General features: G+C 46.1%; 6 non-coding genes across 6 annotated transcripts; all 6 read left to right on the forward strand.

The window, feature by feature from the left end:
• The first annotated feature begins 2133 nt into the window (after positions 1–2133).
• Positions 2134–2324, forward strand: LOC130322472 (U2 spliceosomal RNA). Its single transcript, XR_008867976.1, has one exon. It is a non-coding gene; the product is annotated as a U2 spliceosomal RNA (small nuclear RNA).
• A 2084-nt stretch (positions 2325–4408) lies between these two features.
• Positions 4409–4599, forward strand: LOC130322484 (U2 spliceosomal RNA). The gene has a single exon (XR_008867987.1). It is a non-coding gene; the product is annotated as a U2 spliceosomal RNA (small nuclear RNA).
• A 2102-nt stretch (positions 4600–6701) lies between these two features.
• On the forward strand, positions 6702–6892 carry LOC130322490 (U2 spliceosomal RNA). The gene has a single exon (XR_008867991.1). It is a non-coding gene; the product is annotated as a U2 spliceosomal RNA (small nuclear RNA).
• A 2087-nt stretch (positions 6893–8979) lies between these two features.
• On the forward strand, positions 8980–9170 carry LOC130322491 (U2 spliceosomal RNA). Its single transcript, XR_008867992.1, has one exon. It is a non-coding gene; the product is annotated as a U2 spliceosomal RNA (small nuclear RNA).
• A 2082-nt stretch (positions 9171–11252) lies between these two features.
• LOC130322492 (U2 spliceosomal RNA) lies at positions 11253–11443 on the forward strand. The gene has a single exon (XR_008867993.1). It is a non-coding gene; the product is annotated as a U2 spliceosomal RNA (small nuclear RNA).
• Positions 11444–13541: 2098 nt separating this feature from the next.
• LOC130322473 (U2 spliceosomal RNA) lies at positions 13542–13732 on the forward strand. Its single transcript, XR_008867977.1, has one exon. It is a non-coding gene; the product is annotated as a U2 spliceosomal RNA (small nuclear RNA).
• The last annotated feature ends 1213 nt before the right edge of the window (positions 13733–14945 follow it).

Genomic DNA, 14945 nt, shown 5'->3' on the forward strand with positions numbered 1-14945 from the left:
ATTGACCCGATATGGCAGTATCTTCGGGTACAGTGCACCACCCCCTTACAGGGTTAAAAAGAAAGATTCCTACTTTCATTGCTACCTGCTTGCTGGCTAGCCAGCTAGCCAGCCCTGTGGGCCTTGCTGCTGCTGCAGCCAAAAAACAAAAGGTGGTGCTGCTGCTGCTTCTGCTGCTTCTGCTTCTGCTTGTGTCTGGCCCCTGTTGGAGCGTCCAGGCACAGGACTTCTGCTGCTGCTGACTAAATGGCCTCCTTAATTGGATCATTTGAGTAGCCAGCACACCTGTGCAGGTAGGGCATGACATGATAGGCAGCTGCCTTGATAGCGGGTGGGTGCTGAATGTTCCTAATTGACAAAATAAGATTAATGCTTATGAAGAAATATAAAATCTCATCCCTTCCCCAATATCGCGCCACACCCCTACCCCTTAATTCCCTGGTTGAACGTGATGGACATATGTCTTTTTTCGACCGTACTAACTATGTAACTATGTAACATAACATGGGGGGGGGGGGGGGGGTCTCCTGGCTGTTCACACAGGTGTGTCATTGCTGTACATTGACCATGCATTGCTTCTGTGGTATTGCAAAGGCAAAGACAAATGCTTCCAGCCATCCATTGCACTAATGGATTGGTCATCAGCTGGCTGTCTATGTCCCGCATCAATATAGACCAAAGTACAGAGGGTTAGGCTATGCTATTGTGCACCTACCTGATGCATCAGAAGGTGCGAGGCCCTTGCTAAATTCTGTGCACAGACTTTGAGATCTATGCTTTAGACTGTATCTAAACCTGCTCCAACATGGACTGACATTCTGGCCTACTTTCAGCCGATGCGACTTGTCTGTCGCTGAACAGTCGCTTTTTATGTATTCAGCACCTATGTATAATGTTGTAAAAATGCTCTAGAAGCTAAAGTCGCAGAAATGTCACACATATTTGGCCTGCAACTTTCTGTGCGACAAATTCAGACAGGAAAAATCAGTATAAATCCTTAGAAAATTATCCCCCAGTGTCTCCATCTGCTGGCGGTATTGAATAAGCATTGCTGCACTGATGGGGTATGCATTAGACGAAAAAAAAGAAGAAAAAGAAGAATAATACGCCCAGAAAAGAGGCGAAAAGGAGAAAAACGTAAAAAAACGTGAAAAAAAAGTAAGAGGAAGAGAAGGGAAAAAAAGGTGGAAATGGGTTTAAAAGTGATTTCGGCGGAGAAATATATATATATATATATATATATATATATATATATATATATGCGCACACACACACATAGATATAAACGTATTCTCCGTTGAGATATTGCAGCCGCTGCTGTGTCCAGGCCCAGGAGCCTTAGCACTGTGCTGTGATGTCACTCAATACCACTGACATCACTAGGTGTAAACAACATCTCTCCTTTGCTGTGTATGTGACTATGGAGCTGTTTGGTGATGTCGTCTATTACGGCCTTCATAGAAGCAACAGGAGATTGTTGCATCCATCTTGAACCCTCAGAACTACAGTGCTATGATGTCACTAACTTCCACAGGCCTTGCAGAGTGTAAACAACAACAACCCAGCTTTGTTGTGTATGTAACCAAAGGGATTTGTGATGTCACCTAGAACCTTCACAGCAGCGACAGCTTTATGAGGAGCATCAGCACTGCTCTGCCTGAGCAGAACCATCACCGCCATAGGTTGTCAAATAACCCGGATTTAACCCACACAGGTAAGTCCAATGGGGTGCAGGCATGTCCTCTATGCTTACAGCTTCCCGTGGGTGTTGGTTTGATACCGTTTGGGGACAGCCAAGGAGGCATCTGCAGGCAACAAAGGTAGGTGTGTGCTTGTGTGTGTGTTTCCTATGCAGATCCTAAGCCCAGTGTCACATGCAAGTAGGAGGAGTAAGAAGGGTTCCTGGCAAATCCGGGTTATGGATTGCATTTAAAAAGGCCCCGTGGGAGTGCAATGGGCCCCTGTCTTGCTGCTTAGCAATAATGGTATGGGTTTAGGTTCTGCTGTGTGTACTGGTGGTTGACTGCCCCCCAGCCCAGAGTGTGCATGGAAAATTGTCTGGCAGCCTCCCTGACAGCAAGCAGTGATAGTGCCCATGAAGGGGACCTTGTTGGGCCCGCCCCTTTCACGGTTATCGCTTCTCGGCCTTTTGGCTAAGATCAAGTGTAGTATCTGTTCTTATCAGTTTAATATCTGATACGTCCCCTATCTGGGGACCATATATTAAATGGATTTTTGAGAACGGGGGCCGATTTCGAAGCTTGCTTCCGTCGCCCTATGCATTGACCCGATATGGCAGTATCTTCGGGTACAGTGCACCACCCCCTTACAGGGTTAAAAAGAAAGATTCCTACTTTCATTGCTACCTGCTTGCTGGCTAGCCAGCTAGCCAGCCCTGTGGGCCTTGCTGCTGCTGCAGCCAAAAAACAAAAGGTGGTGCTGCTGCTGCTTCTGCTGCTTCTGCTTCTGCTTGTGTCTGGCCCCTGTTGGAGCGTCCAGGCACAGGACTTCTGCTGCTGCTGACTAAATGGCCTCCTTAATTGGATCATTTGAGTAGCCAGCACACCTGTGCAGGTAGGGCATGACATGATAGGCAGCTGCCTTGATAGCGGGTGGGTGCTGAATGTTCCTAATTGACAAAATAAGATTAATGCTTATGAAGAAATATAAAATCTCATCCCTTCCCCAATATCGCGCCACACCCCTACCCCTTAATTCCCTGGTTGAACGTGATGGACATATGTCTTTTTTCGACCGTACTAACTATGTAACTATGTAACATAACATGGGGGGGGGGGGGGGGGGGTCTCCTGGCTGTTCACACAGGTGTGTCATTGCTGTACATTGACCATGCATTGCTTCTGTGGTATTGCAAAGGCAAAGACAAATGCTTCCAGCCATCCATTGCACTAATGGATTGGTCATCAGCTGGCTGTCTATGTCCCGCATCAATATAGACCAAAGTACAGAGGGTTAGGCTATGCTATTGTGCACCTACCTGATGCATCAGAAGGTGCGAGGCCCTTGCTAAATTCTGTGCACAGACTTTGAGATCTATGCTTTAGACTGTATCTAAACCTGCTCCAACATGGACTGACATTCTGGCCTACTTTCAGCCGATGCGACTTGTCTGTCGCTGAACAGTCGCTTTTTATGTATTCAGCACCTATGTATAATGTTGTAAAAATGCTCTAGAAGCTAAAGTCGCAGAAATGTCACACATATTTGGCCTGCAACTTTCTGTGCGACAAATTCAGACAGGAAAAATCAGTATAAATCCTTAGAAAATTATCCCCCAGTGTCTCCATCTGCTGGCGGTATTGAATAAGCATTGCTGCACTGATGGGGTATGCATTAGACGAAAAAAAAGAAGAAAAAGAAGAATAATACGCCCAGAAAAGAGGCGAAAAGGAGAAAAACGTAAAAAAACGTGAAAAAAAAGTAAGAGGAAGAGAAGGGAAAAAAAGGTGGAAATGGGTTTAAAAGTGATTTCGGCGGAGAATATATATATATATATATATATATATATATATATATATATATATGCGCACACACACACATAGATATAAACGTATTCTCCGTTGAGATATTGCAGCCGCTGCTGTGTCCAGGCCCAGGAGCCTTAGCACTGTGCTGTGATGTCACTCAATACCACTGACATCACTAGGTGTAAACAACATCTCTCCTTTGCTGTGTATGTGACTATGGAGCTGTTTGGTGATGTCGTCTATTACGGCCTTCATAGAAGCAACAGGAGATTGTTGCATCCATCTTGAACCCTCAGAACTACAGTGCTATGATGTCACTCACTTCCACAGAGTGTAAACAACAACAACCCAGCTTTGTTGTGTATGTAACCAAAGGGATTTGTGATGTCACCTAGAACCTTCACAGCAGCGACAGCTTTATGAGGAGCATCAGCACTGCTCTGCCTGAGCAGAACCATCACCGCCATAGGTTGTCAAATAACCCGGATTTAACCCACACAGGTAAGTCCAATGGGGTGCAGGCATGTCCTCTATGCTTACAGCTTCCCGTGGGTGTTGGTTTGATACCGTTTGGGGACAGCCAAGGAGGCATCTGCAGGCAACAAAGGTAGGTGTGTGCTTGTGTGTGTGTTTCCTATGCAGATCCTAAGCCCAGTGTCACATGCAAGTAGGAGGAGTAAGAAGGGTTCCTGGCAAATCCGGGTTATGGATTGCATTTAAAAAGGCCCCGTGGGAGTGCAATGGGCCCCTGTCTTGCTGCTTAGCAATAATGGTATGGGTTTAGGTTCTGCTGTGTGTACTGGTGGTTGACTGCCCCCCAGCCCAGAGTGTGCATGGAAAATTGTCTGGCAGCCTCCCTGACAGCAAGCAGTGATAGTGCCCATGAAGGGGACCTTGTTGGGCCCGCCCCTTTCACGGTTATCGCTTCTCGGCCTTTTGGCTAAGATCAAGTGTAGTATCTGTTCTTATCAGTTTAATATCTGATACGTCCCCTATCTGGGGACCATATATTAAATGGATTTTTGAGAACGGGGGCCGATTTCGAAGCTTGCTTCCGTCGCCCTATGCATTGACCCGATATGGCAGTATCTTCGGGTACAGTGCACCACCCCCTTACAGGGTTAAAAAGAAAGATTCCTACTTTCATTGCTACCTGCTTGCTGGCTAGCCAGCTAGCCAGCCCTGTGGGCCTTGCTGCTGCTGCAGCCAAAAAACAAAAGGTGGTGCTGCTGCTGCTTCTGCTGCTTCTGCTTCTGCTTGTGTCTGGCCCCTGTTGGAGCGTCCAGGCACAGGACTTCTGCTGCTGCTGACTAAATGGCCTCCTTAATTGGATCATTTGAGTAGCCAGCACACCTGTGCAGGTAGGGCATGACATGATAGGCAGCTGCCTTGATAGCGGGTGGGTGCTGAATGTTCCTAATTGACAAAATAAGATTAATGCTTATGAAGAAATATAAAATCTCATCCCTTCCCCAATATCGCGCCACACCCCTACCCCTTAATTCCCTGGTTGAACGTGATGGACATATGTCTTTTTTCGACCGTACTAACTATGTAACTATGTAACATAACATGGGGGGGGGGGGGGGGGGGTCTCCTGGCTGTTCACACAGGTGTGTCATTGCTGTACATTGACCATGCATTGCTTCTGTGGTATTGCAAAGGCAAAGACAAATGCTTCCAGCCATCCATTGCACTAATGGATTGGTCATCAGCTGGCTGTCTATGTCCCGCATCAATATAGACCAAAGTACAGAGGGTTAGGCTATGCTATTGTGCACCTACCTGATGCATCAGAAGGTGCGAGGCCCTTGCTAAATTCTGTGCACAGACTTTGAGATCTATGCTTTAGACTGTATCTAAACCTGCTCCAACATGGACTGACATTCTGGCCTACTTTCAGCCGATGCGACTTGTCTGTCGCTGAACAGTCGCTTTTTATGTATTCAGCACCTATGTATAATGTTGTAAAAATGCTCTAGAAGCTAAAGTCGCAGAAATGTCACACATATTTGGCCTGCAACTTTCTGTGCGACAAATTCAGACAGGAAAAATCAGTATAAATCCTTAGAAAATTATCCCCCAGTGTCTCCATCTGCTGGCGGTATTGAATAAGCATTGCTGCACTGATGGGGTATGCATTAGACGAAAAAAAAGAAGAAAAAGAAGAATAATACGCCCAGAAAAGAGGCGAAAAGGAGAAAAACGTAAAAAAACGTGAAAAAAAAGTAAGAGGAAGAGAAGGGAAAAAAAGGTGGAAATGGGTTTAAAAGTGATTTCGGCGGAGAAATATATATATATATATATATATATATATATATATATATATATATATATATATGCGCACACACACACATAGATATAAACGTATTCTCCGTTGAGATATTGCAGCCGCTGCTGTGTCCAGGCCCAGGAGCCTTAGCACTGTGCTGTGATGTCACTCAATACCACTGACATCACTAGGTGTAAACAACATCTCTCCTTTGCTGTGTATGTGACTATGGAGCTGTTTGGTGATGTCGTCTATTACGGCCTTCATAGAAGCAACAGGAGATTGTTGCATCCATCTTGAACCCTCAGAACTACAGTGCTATGATGTCACTCACTTCCACAGGCCTTGCAGAGTGTAAACAACAACAACCCAGCTTTGTTGTGTATGTAACCAAAGGGATTTGTGATGTCACCTAGAACCTTCACAGCAGCGACAGCTTTATGAGGAGCATCAGCACTGCTCTGCCTGAGCAGAACCATCACCGCCATAGGTTGTCAAATAACCCGGATTTAACCCACACAGGTAAGTCCAATGGGGTGCAGGCATGTCCTCTATGCTTACAGCTTCCCGTGGGTGTTGGTTTGATACCGTTTGGGGACAGCCAAGGAGGCATCTGCAGGCAACAAAGGTAGGTGTGTGCTTGTGTGTGTGTTTCCTATGCAGATCCTAAGCCCAGTGTCACATGCAAGTAGGAGGAGTAAGAAGGGTTCCTGGCAAATCCGGGTTATGGATTGCATTTAAAAAGGCCCCGTGGGAGTGCAATGGGCCCCTGTCTTGCTGCTTAGCAATAATGGTATGGGTTTAGGTTCTGCTGTGTGTACTGGTGGTTGACTGCCCCCCAGCCCAGAGTGTGCATGGAAAATTGTCTGGCAGCCTCCCTGACAGCAAGCAGTGATAGTGCCCATGAAGGGGACCTTGTTGGGCCCGCCCCTTTCACGGTTATCGCTTCTCGGCCTTTTGGCTAAGATCAAGTGTAGTATCTGTTCTTATCAGTTTAATATCTGATACGTCCCCTATCTGGGGACCATATATTAAATGGATTTTTGAGAACGGGGGCCGATTTCGAAGCTTGCTTCCGTCGCCCTATGCATTGACCCGATATGGCAGTATCTTCGGGTACAGTGCACCACCCCCTTACAGGGTTAAAAAGAAAGATTCCTACTTTCATTGCTACCTGCTTGCTGGCTAGCCAGCTAGCCAGCCCTGTGGGCCTTGCTGCTGCTGCAGCCAAAAAACAAAAGGTGGTGCTGCTGCTGCTTCTGCTGCTTCTGCTTCTGCTTGTGTCTGGCCCCTGTTGGAGCGTCCAGGCACAGGACTTCTGCTGCTGCTGACTAAATGGCCTCCTTAATTGGATCATTTGAGTAGCCAGCACACCTGTGCAGGTAGGGCATGACATGATAGGCAGCTGCCTTGATAGCGGGTGGGTGCTGAATGTTCCTAATTGACAAAATAAGATTAATGCTTATGAAGAAATATAAAATCTCATCCCTTCCCCAATATCGCGCCACACCCCTACCCCTTAATTCCCTGGTTGAACGTGATGGACATATGTCTTTTTTCGACCGTACTAACTATGTAACTATGTAACATAACATGGGGGGGGGGGGGGGGGGTCTCCTGGCTGTTCACACAGGTGTGTCATTGCTGTACATTGACCATGCATTGCTTCTGTGGTATTGCAAAGGCAAAGACAAATGCTTCCAGCCATCCATTGCACTAATGGATTGGTCATCAGCTGGCTGTCTATGTCCCGCATCAATATAGACCAAAGTACAGAGGGTTAGGCTATGCTATTGTGCACCTACCTGATGCATCAGAAGGTGCGAGGCCCTTGCTAAATTCTGTGCACAGACTTTGAGATCTATGCTTTAGACTGTATCTAAACCTGCTCCAACATGGACTGACATTCTGGCCTACTTTCAGCCGATGCGACTTGTCTGTCGCTGAACAGTCGCTTTTTATGTATTCAGCACCTATGTATAATGTTGTAAAAATGCTCTAGAAGCTAAAGTCGCAGAAATGTCACACATATTTGGCCTGCAACTTTCTGTGCGACAAATTCAGACAGGAAAAATCAGTATAAATCCTTAGAAAATTATCCCCCAGTGTCTCCATCTGCTGGCGGTATTGAATAAGCATTGCTGCACTGATGGGGTATGCATTAGACGAAACAAAAGAAGAAAAAGAAGAATAATACGCCCAGAAAAGAGGCGAAAAGGAGAAAAACGTAAAAAAACGTGAAAAAAAAGTAAGAGGAAGAGAAGGGAAAAAAAGGTGGAAATGGGTTTAAAAGTGATTTCGGCGGAGAAATATATATATATATATATATATATATATATATATATATGCGCACACACACACATAGATATAAACGTATTCTCCGTTGAGATATTGCAGCCGCTGCTGTGTCCAGGCCCAGGAGCCTTAGCACTGTGCTGTGATGTCACTCAATACCACTGACATCACTAGGTGTAAACAACATCTCTCCTTTGCTGTGTATGTGACTATGGAGCTGTTTGGTGATGTCGTCTATTACGGCCTTCATAGAAGCAACAGGAGATTGTTGCATCCATCTTGAACCCTCAGAACTACAGTGCTATGATGTCACTCACTTCCACAGGCCTTGCAGAGTGTAAACAACAACAACCCAGCTTTGTTGTGTATGTAACCAAAGGGATTTGTGATGTCACCTAGAACCTTCACAGCAGCGACAGCTTTATGAGGAGCATCAGCACTGCTCTGCCTGAGCAGAACCATCACCGCCATAGGTTGTCAAATAACCCGGATTTAACCCACACAGGTAAGTCCAATGGGGTGCAGGCATGTCCTCTATGCTTACAGCTTCCCGTGGGTGTTGGTTTGATACCGTTTGGGGACAGCCAAGGAGGCATCTGCAGGCAACAAAGGTAGGTGTGTGCTTGTGTGTGTGTTTCCTATGCAGATCCTAAGCCCAGTGTCACATGCAAGTAGGAGGAGTAAGAAGGGTTCCTGGCAAATCCGGGTTATGGATTGCATTTAAAAAGGCCCCGTGGGAGTGCAATGGGCCCCTGTCTTGCTGCTTAGCAATAATGGTATGGGTTTAGGTTCTGCTGTGTGTACTGGTGGTTGACTGCCCCCCAGCCCAGAGTGTGCATGGAAAATTGTCTGGCAGCCTCCCTGACAGCAAGCAGTGATAGTGCCCATGAAGGGGACCTTGTTGGGCCCGCCCCTTTCACGGTTATCGCTTCTCGGCCTTTTGGCTAAGATCAAGTGTAGTATCTGTTCTTATCAGTTTAATATCTGATACGTCCCCTATCTGGGGACCATATATTAAATGGATTTTTGAGAACGGGGGCCGATTTCGAAGCTTGCTTCCGTCGCCCTATGCATTGACCCGATATGGCAGTATCTTCGGGTACAGTGCACCACCCCCTTACAGGGTTAAAAAGAAAGATTCCTACTTTCATTGCTACCTGCTTGCTGGCTAGCCAGCTAGCCAGCCCTGTGGGCCTTGCTGCTGCTGCAGCCAAAAAACAAAAGGTGGTGCTGCTGCTGCTTCTGCTGCTTCTGCTTGTGTCTGGCCCCTGTTGGAGCGTCCAGGCACAGGACTTCTGCTGCTGCTGACTAAATGGCCTCCTTAATTGGATCATTTGAGTAGCCAGCACACCTGTGCAGGTAGGGCATGACATGATAGGCAGCTGCCTTGATAGCGGGTGGGTGCTGAATGTTCCTAATTGACAAAATAAGATTAATGCTTATGAAGAAATATAAAATCTCATCCCTTCCCCAATATCGCGCCACACCCCTACCCCTTAATTCCCTGGTTGAACGTGATGGACATATGTCTTTTTTCGACCGTACTAACTATGTAACTATGTAACATAACATGGGGGGGGGGGGGGGGGGGTCTCCTGGCTGTTCACACAGGTGTGTCATTGCTGTACATTGACCATGCATTGCTTCTGTGGTATTGCAAAGGCAAAGACAAATGCTTCCAGCCATCCATTGCACTAATGGATTGGTCATCAGCTGGCTGTCTATGTCCCGCATCAATATAGACCAAAGTACAGAGGGTTAGGCTATGCTATAGTGCACCTACCTGATGCATCAGAAGGTGCGAGGCCCTTGCTAAATTCTGTGCACAGACTTTGAGATCTATGCTTTAGACTGTATCTAAACCTGCTCCAACATGGACTGACATTCTGGCCTACTTTCAGCCGATGCGACTTGTCTGTCGCTGAACAGTCGCTTTTTATGTATTCAGCACCTATGTATAATGTTGTAAAAATGCTCTAGAAGCTAAAGTCGCAGAAATGTCACACATATTTGGCCTGCAACTTTCTGTGCGACAAATTCAGACAGGAAAAATCAGTATAAATCCTTAGAAAATTATCCCCCAGTGTCTCCATCTGCTGGCGGTATTGAATAAGCATTGCTGCACTGATGGGGTATGCATTAGACGAAAAAAAAGAAGAAAAAGAAGAATAATACGCCCAGAAAAGAGGCGAAAAGGAGAAAAACGTAAAAAAACGTGAAAAAAAAGTAAGAGGAAGAGAAGGGAAAAAAAGGTGGAAATGGGTTTAAAAGTGATTTCGGCGGAGAAATATATATATATATATATATATATATATATATATATATGCGCACACACACACATAGATATAAACGTATTCTCCGTTGAGATATTGCAGCCGCTGCTGTGTCCAGGCCCAGGAGCCTTAGCACTGTGCTGTGATGTCACTCAATACCACTGACATCACTAGGTGTAAACAACATCTCTCCTTTGCTGTGTATGTGACTATGGAGCTGTTTGGTGATGTCGTCTATTACGGCCTTCATAGAAGCAACAGGAGATTGTTGCATCCATCTTGAACCCTCAGAACTACAGTGCTATGATGTCACTCACTTCCACAGGCCTTGCAGAGTGTAAACAACAACAACCCAGCTTTGTTGTGTATGTAACCAAAGGGATTTGTGATGTCACCTAGAACCTTCACAGCAGCGACAGCTTTATGAGGAGCATCAGCACTGCTCTGCCTGAGCAGAACCATCACCGCCATAGGTTGTCAAATAACCCGGATTTAACCCACACAGGTAAGTCCAATGGGGTGCAGGCATGTCCTCTATGCTTACAGCTTCCCGTGGGTGTTGGTTTGATACCGTTTGGGGACAGCCAAGGAGGCATCTGCAGGCAACAAAGGTAGGTGTGTGCTTGTGTGTGTGTTTCCTATGCAGATCCTAAGCCCAGTGTCACATGCAAGTAGGAGGAGTAAGAAGGGTTCCTGGCAAATCCGGGTTATGGATTGCATTTAAAAAGGCCCCGTGGGAGTGCAATGGGCCCCTGTCTTGCTGCTTAGCAATAATGGTATGGGTTTAGGTTCTGCTGTGTGTACTGGTGGTTGACTGCCCCCCAGCCCAGAGTGTGCATGGAAAATTGTCTGGCAGCCTCCCTGACAGCAAGCAGTGATAGTGCCCATGAAGGGGACCTTGTTGGGCCCGCCCCTTTCACGGTTATCGCTTCTCGGCCTTTTGGCTAAGATCAAGTGTAGTATCTGTTCTTATCAGTTTAATATCTGATACGTCCCCTATCTGGGGACCATATATTAAATGGATTTTTGAGAACGGGGGCCGATTTCGAAGCTTGCTTCCGTCGCCCTATGCATTGACCCGATATGGCAGTATCTTCGGGTACAGTGCACCACCCCCTTACAGGGTTAAAAAGAAAGATTCCTACTTTCATTGCTACCTGCTTGCTGGCTAGCCAGCTAGCCAGCCCTGTGGGCCTTGCTGCTGCTGCAGCAGCCAAAAAACAAAAGGTGGTGCTGCTGCTGCTTCTGCTGCTTCTGCTTCTGCTTGTGTCTGGCCCCTGTTGGAGCGTCCAGGCACAGGACTTCTGCTGCTGCTGACTAAATGGCCTCCTTAATTGGATCATTTGAGTAGCCAGCACACCTGTGCAGGTAGGGCATGACATGATAGGCAGCTGCCTTGATAGCGGGTGGGTGCTGAATGTTCCTAATTGACAAAATAAGATTAATGCTTATGAAGAAATATAAAATCTCATCCCTTCCCCAATATCGCGCCACACCCCTACCCCTTAATTCCCTGGTTGAACGTGATGGACATATGTCTTTTTTCGACCGTACTAACTATGTAACTATGTAACATAACATGGGGGGGGGGGGGGGGGGGGTCTCCTGGCTGTTCACACAGGTGTGTCATTGCTGTACATTGACCATGCATTGCTTCTGTGGTATTGCAAAGGCAAAGACAAATGCTTCCAGCCATCCATTGCACTAATGGATTGGTCATCAGCTGGCTGTCTATGTCCCGCATCAATATAGACCAAAGTACAGAGGGTTAGGCTATGCTATTGTGCACCTACCTGATGCATCAGAAGGTGCGAGGCCCTTGCTAAATTCTGTGCACAGACTTTGAGATCTATGCTTTAGACTGTATCTAAACCTGCTCCAACATGGACTGACATTCTGGCCTACTTTCAGCCGATGCGACTTGTCTGTCGCTGAACAGTCGCTTTTTATGTATTCAGCACCTATGTATAATGTTGTAAAAATGCTCTAGAAGCTAAAGTCGCAGAAATGTCACACATATTTGGCCTGCAACTTTCTGTGCGACAAATTCAGACAGGAAAAATCAGTATAAATCCTTAGAAAATTATCCCCCAGTGTCTCCATCTGCTGGCGGTATTGAATAAGCATTGCTGCACTGATGGGGTATGCATTAGACGAAAAAAAAGAAGAAAAAGAAGAATAATACGCCCAGAAAAGAGGCGAAAAGGAGAAAAACGTAAAAAAACGTGAAAAAAAAGTAAGAGGAAGAGAAGGGAAAAAAAGGTGGAAATGGGTTTAAAAGTGATTTCGGCGGAGAAATATATATATATATATATATATATATATATATATATATATATATGCGCACACACACACATAGATATAAACGTATTCTCCGTTGAGATATTGCAGCCGCTGCTGTGTCCAGGCCCAGGAGCCTTAGCACTGTGCTGTGATGTCACTCAATACCACTGACATCACTAGGTGTAAACAACATCTCTCCTTTGCTGTGTATGTGACTATGGAGCTGTTTGGTGATGTCGTCTATTACGGCCTTCATAGAAGCAACAGGAGATTGTTGCATCCATCTTGAACCCTCAGAACTACAGTGCTATGATGTCACTCACTTCCACAGGCCTTGCAGAGTGTAAACAACAACAACCCAGCTTTGTTGTGTATGTAACCATAGGGATTTGTGATGTCACCTAGAACCTTCACAGCAGCGACAGCTTTATGAGGAGCATCAGCACTGCTCTGCCTGAGCAGAACCATCACCGCCATAGGTTGTCAAATAACCCGGATTTAACCCACACAGGTAAGTCCAATGGGGTGCAGGCATGTCCTCTATGCTTACAGCTTCCCGTGGGTGTTGGTTTGATACCGTTTGGGGACAGCCAAGGAGGCATCTGCAGGCAACAAAGGTAGGTGTGTGCTTGTGTGTGTGTTTCCTATGCAGATCCTAAGCCCAGTGTCACATGCAAGTAGGAGGAGTAAGAAGGGTTCCTGGCAAATCCGGGTTATGGATTGCATTTAAAAAGGCCCCGTGGGAGTGCAATGGGCCCCTGTCTTGCTGCTTAGCAATAATGGTATGGGTTTAGGTTCTGCTGTGTGTACTGGTGGTTGACTGCCCCCCAGCCCAGAGTGTGCATGGAAAATTGTCTGGCAGCCTCCCTGACAGCAAGCAGTGATAGTGCCCATGAAGGGGACCTTGTTGGGCCCGCCCCTTTCACGGTTATCGCTTCTCGGCCTTTTGGCTAAGATCAAGTGTAGTATCTGTTCTTATCAGTTTAATATCTGATACGTCCCCTATCTGGGGACCATATATTAAATGGATTTTTGAGAACGGGGGCCGATTTCGAAGCTTGCTTCCGTCGCCCTATGCATTGACCCGATATGGCAGTATCTTCGGGTACAGTGCACCACCCCCTTACAGGGTTAAAAAGAAAGATTCCTACTTTCATTGCTACCTGCTTGCTGGCTAGCCAGCTAGCCAGCCCTGTGGGCCTTGCTGCTGCTGCAGCCAAAAAACAAAAGGTGGTGCTGCTGCTGCTGCTTCTGCTGCTTCTGCTTGTGTCTGGCCCCTGTTGGAGCGTCCAGGCACAGGACTTCTGCTGCTGCTGACTAAATGGCCTCCTTAATTGGATCATTTGAGTAGCCAGCACACCTGTGCAGGTAGGGCATGACATGATAGGCAGCTGCCTTGATAGCGGGTGGGTGCTGAATGTTCCTAATTGACAAAATAAGATTAATGCTTATGAAGAAATATAAAATCTCATCCCTTCCCCAATATCGCGCCACACCCCTACCCCTTAATTCCCTGGTTGAACGTGATGGACATATGTCTTTTTTCGACCGTACTAACTATGTAACATAACATGGGGGGGGGGGGGGGTGGGTCTCCTGGCTGTTCACACAGGTGTGTCATTGCTGTACATTGACCATGCATTGCTTCTGTGGTATTGCAAAGGCAAAGACAAATGCTTCCAGCCATCCATTGCACTAATGGATTGGTCATCAGCTGGCTGTCTATGTCCCGCATCAATATAGACCAAAGTACAGAGGGTTAGGCTATGCTATTGTGCACCTACCTGATGCATCAGAAGGTGCGAGGCCCTTGCTAAATTCTGTGCACAGACTTTGAGATCTATGCTTTAGACTGTATCTAAACCTGCTCCAACATGGACTGACATTCTGGCCTACTTTCAGCCGATGCGACTTGTCTGTCGCTGAACAGTCGCTTTTTATGTATTCAGCACCTATGTATAATGTTGTAAAAATGCTCTAGAAGCTAAAGTCGCAGAAATGTCACACATATTTGGCCTGCAACTTTCTGTGCGACAAATTCAGACAGGAAAAATCAGTATAAATCCTTAGAAAATTATCCCCCAGTGTCTCCATCTGCTGGCGGTATTGAATAAGCATTGCTGCACTGATGGGGTATGCATTAGACGAAAAAAAAGAAGAAAAAGAAGAATAATACGCCCAGAAAAGAGGCGAAAAGGAGAAAAACGTAAAAAAACGTGAAAAAAAAGTAAGAGGAAGAGAAGGGAAAAAAAGGTGGAAATGGGTTTAAAAGTGATTTCGGCGGAGAAATATATATATATATATATATATATATATATATATATATATATATAT

Source organism: Hyla sarda, unplaced genomic scaffold (assembly GCF_029499605.1).
Source record: "Hyla sarda isolate aHylSar1 unplaced genomic scaffold, aHylSar1.hap1 scaffold_2346, whole genome shotgun sequence".
NCBI classification, from domain to species: domain Eukaryota; kingdom Metazoa; phylum Chordata; class Amphibia; order Anura; family Hylidae; genus Hyla; species Hyla sarda.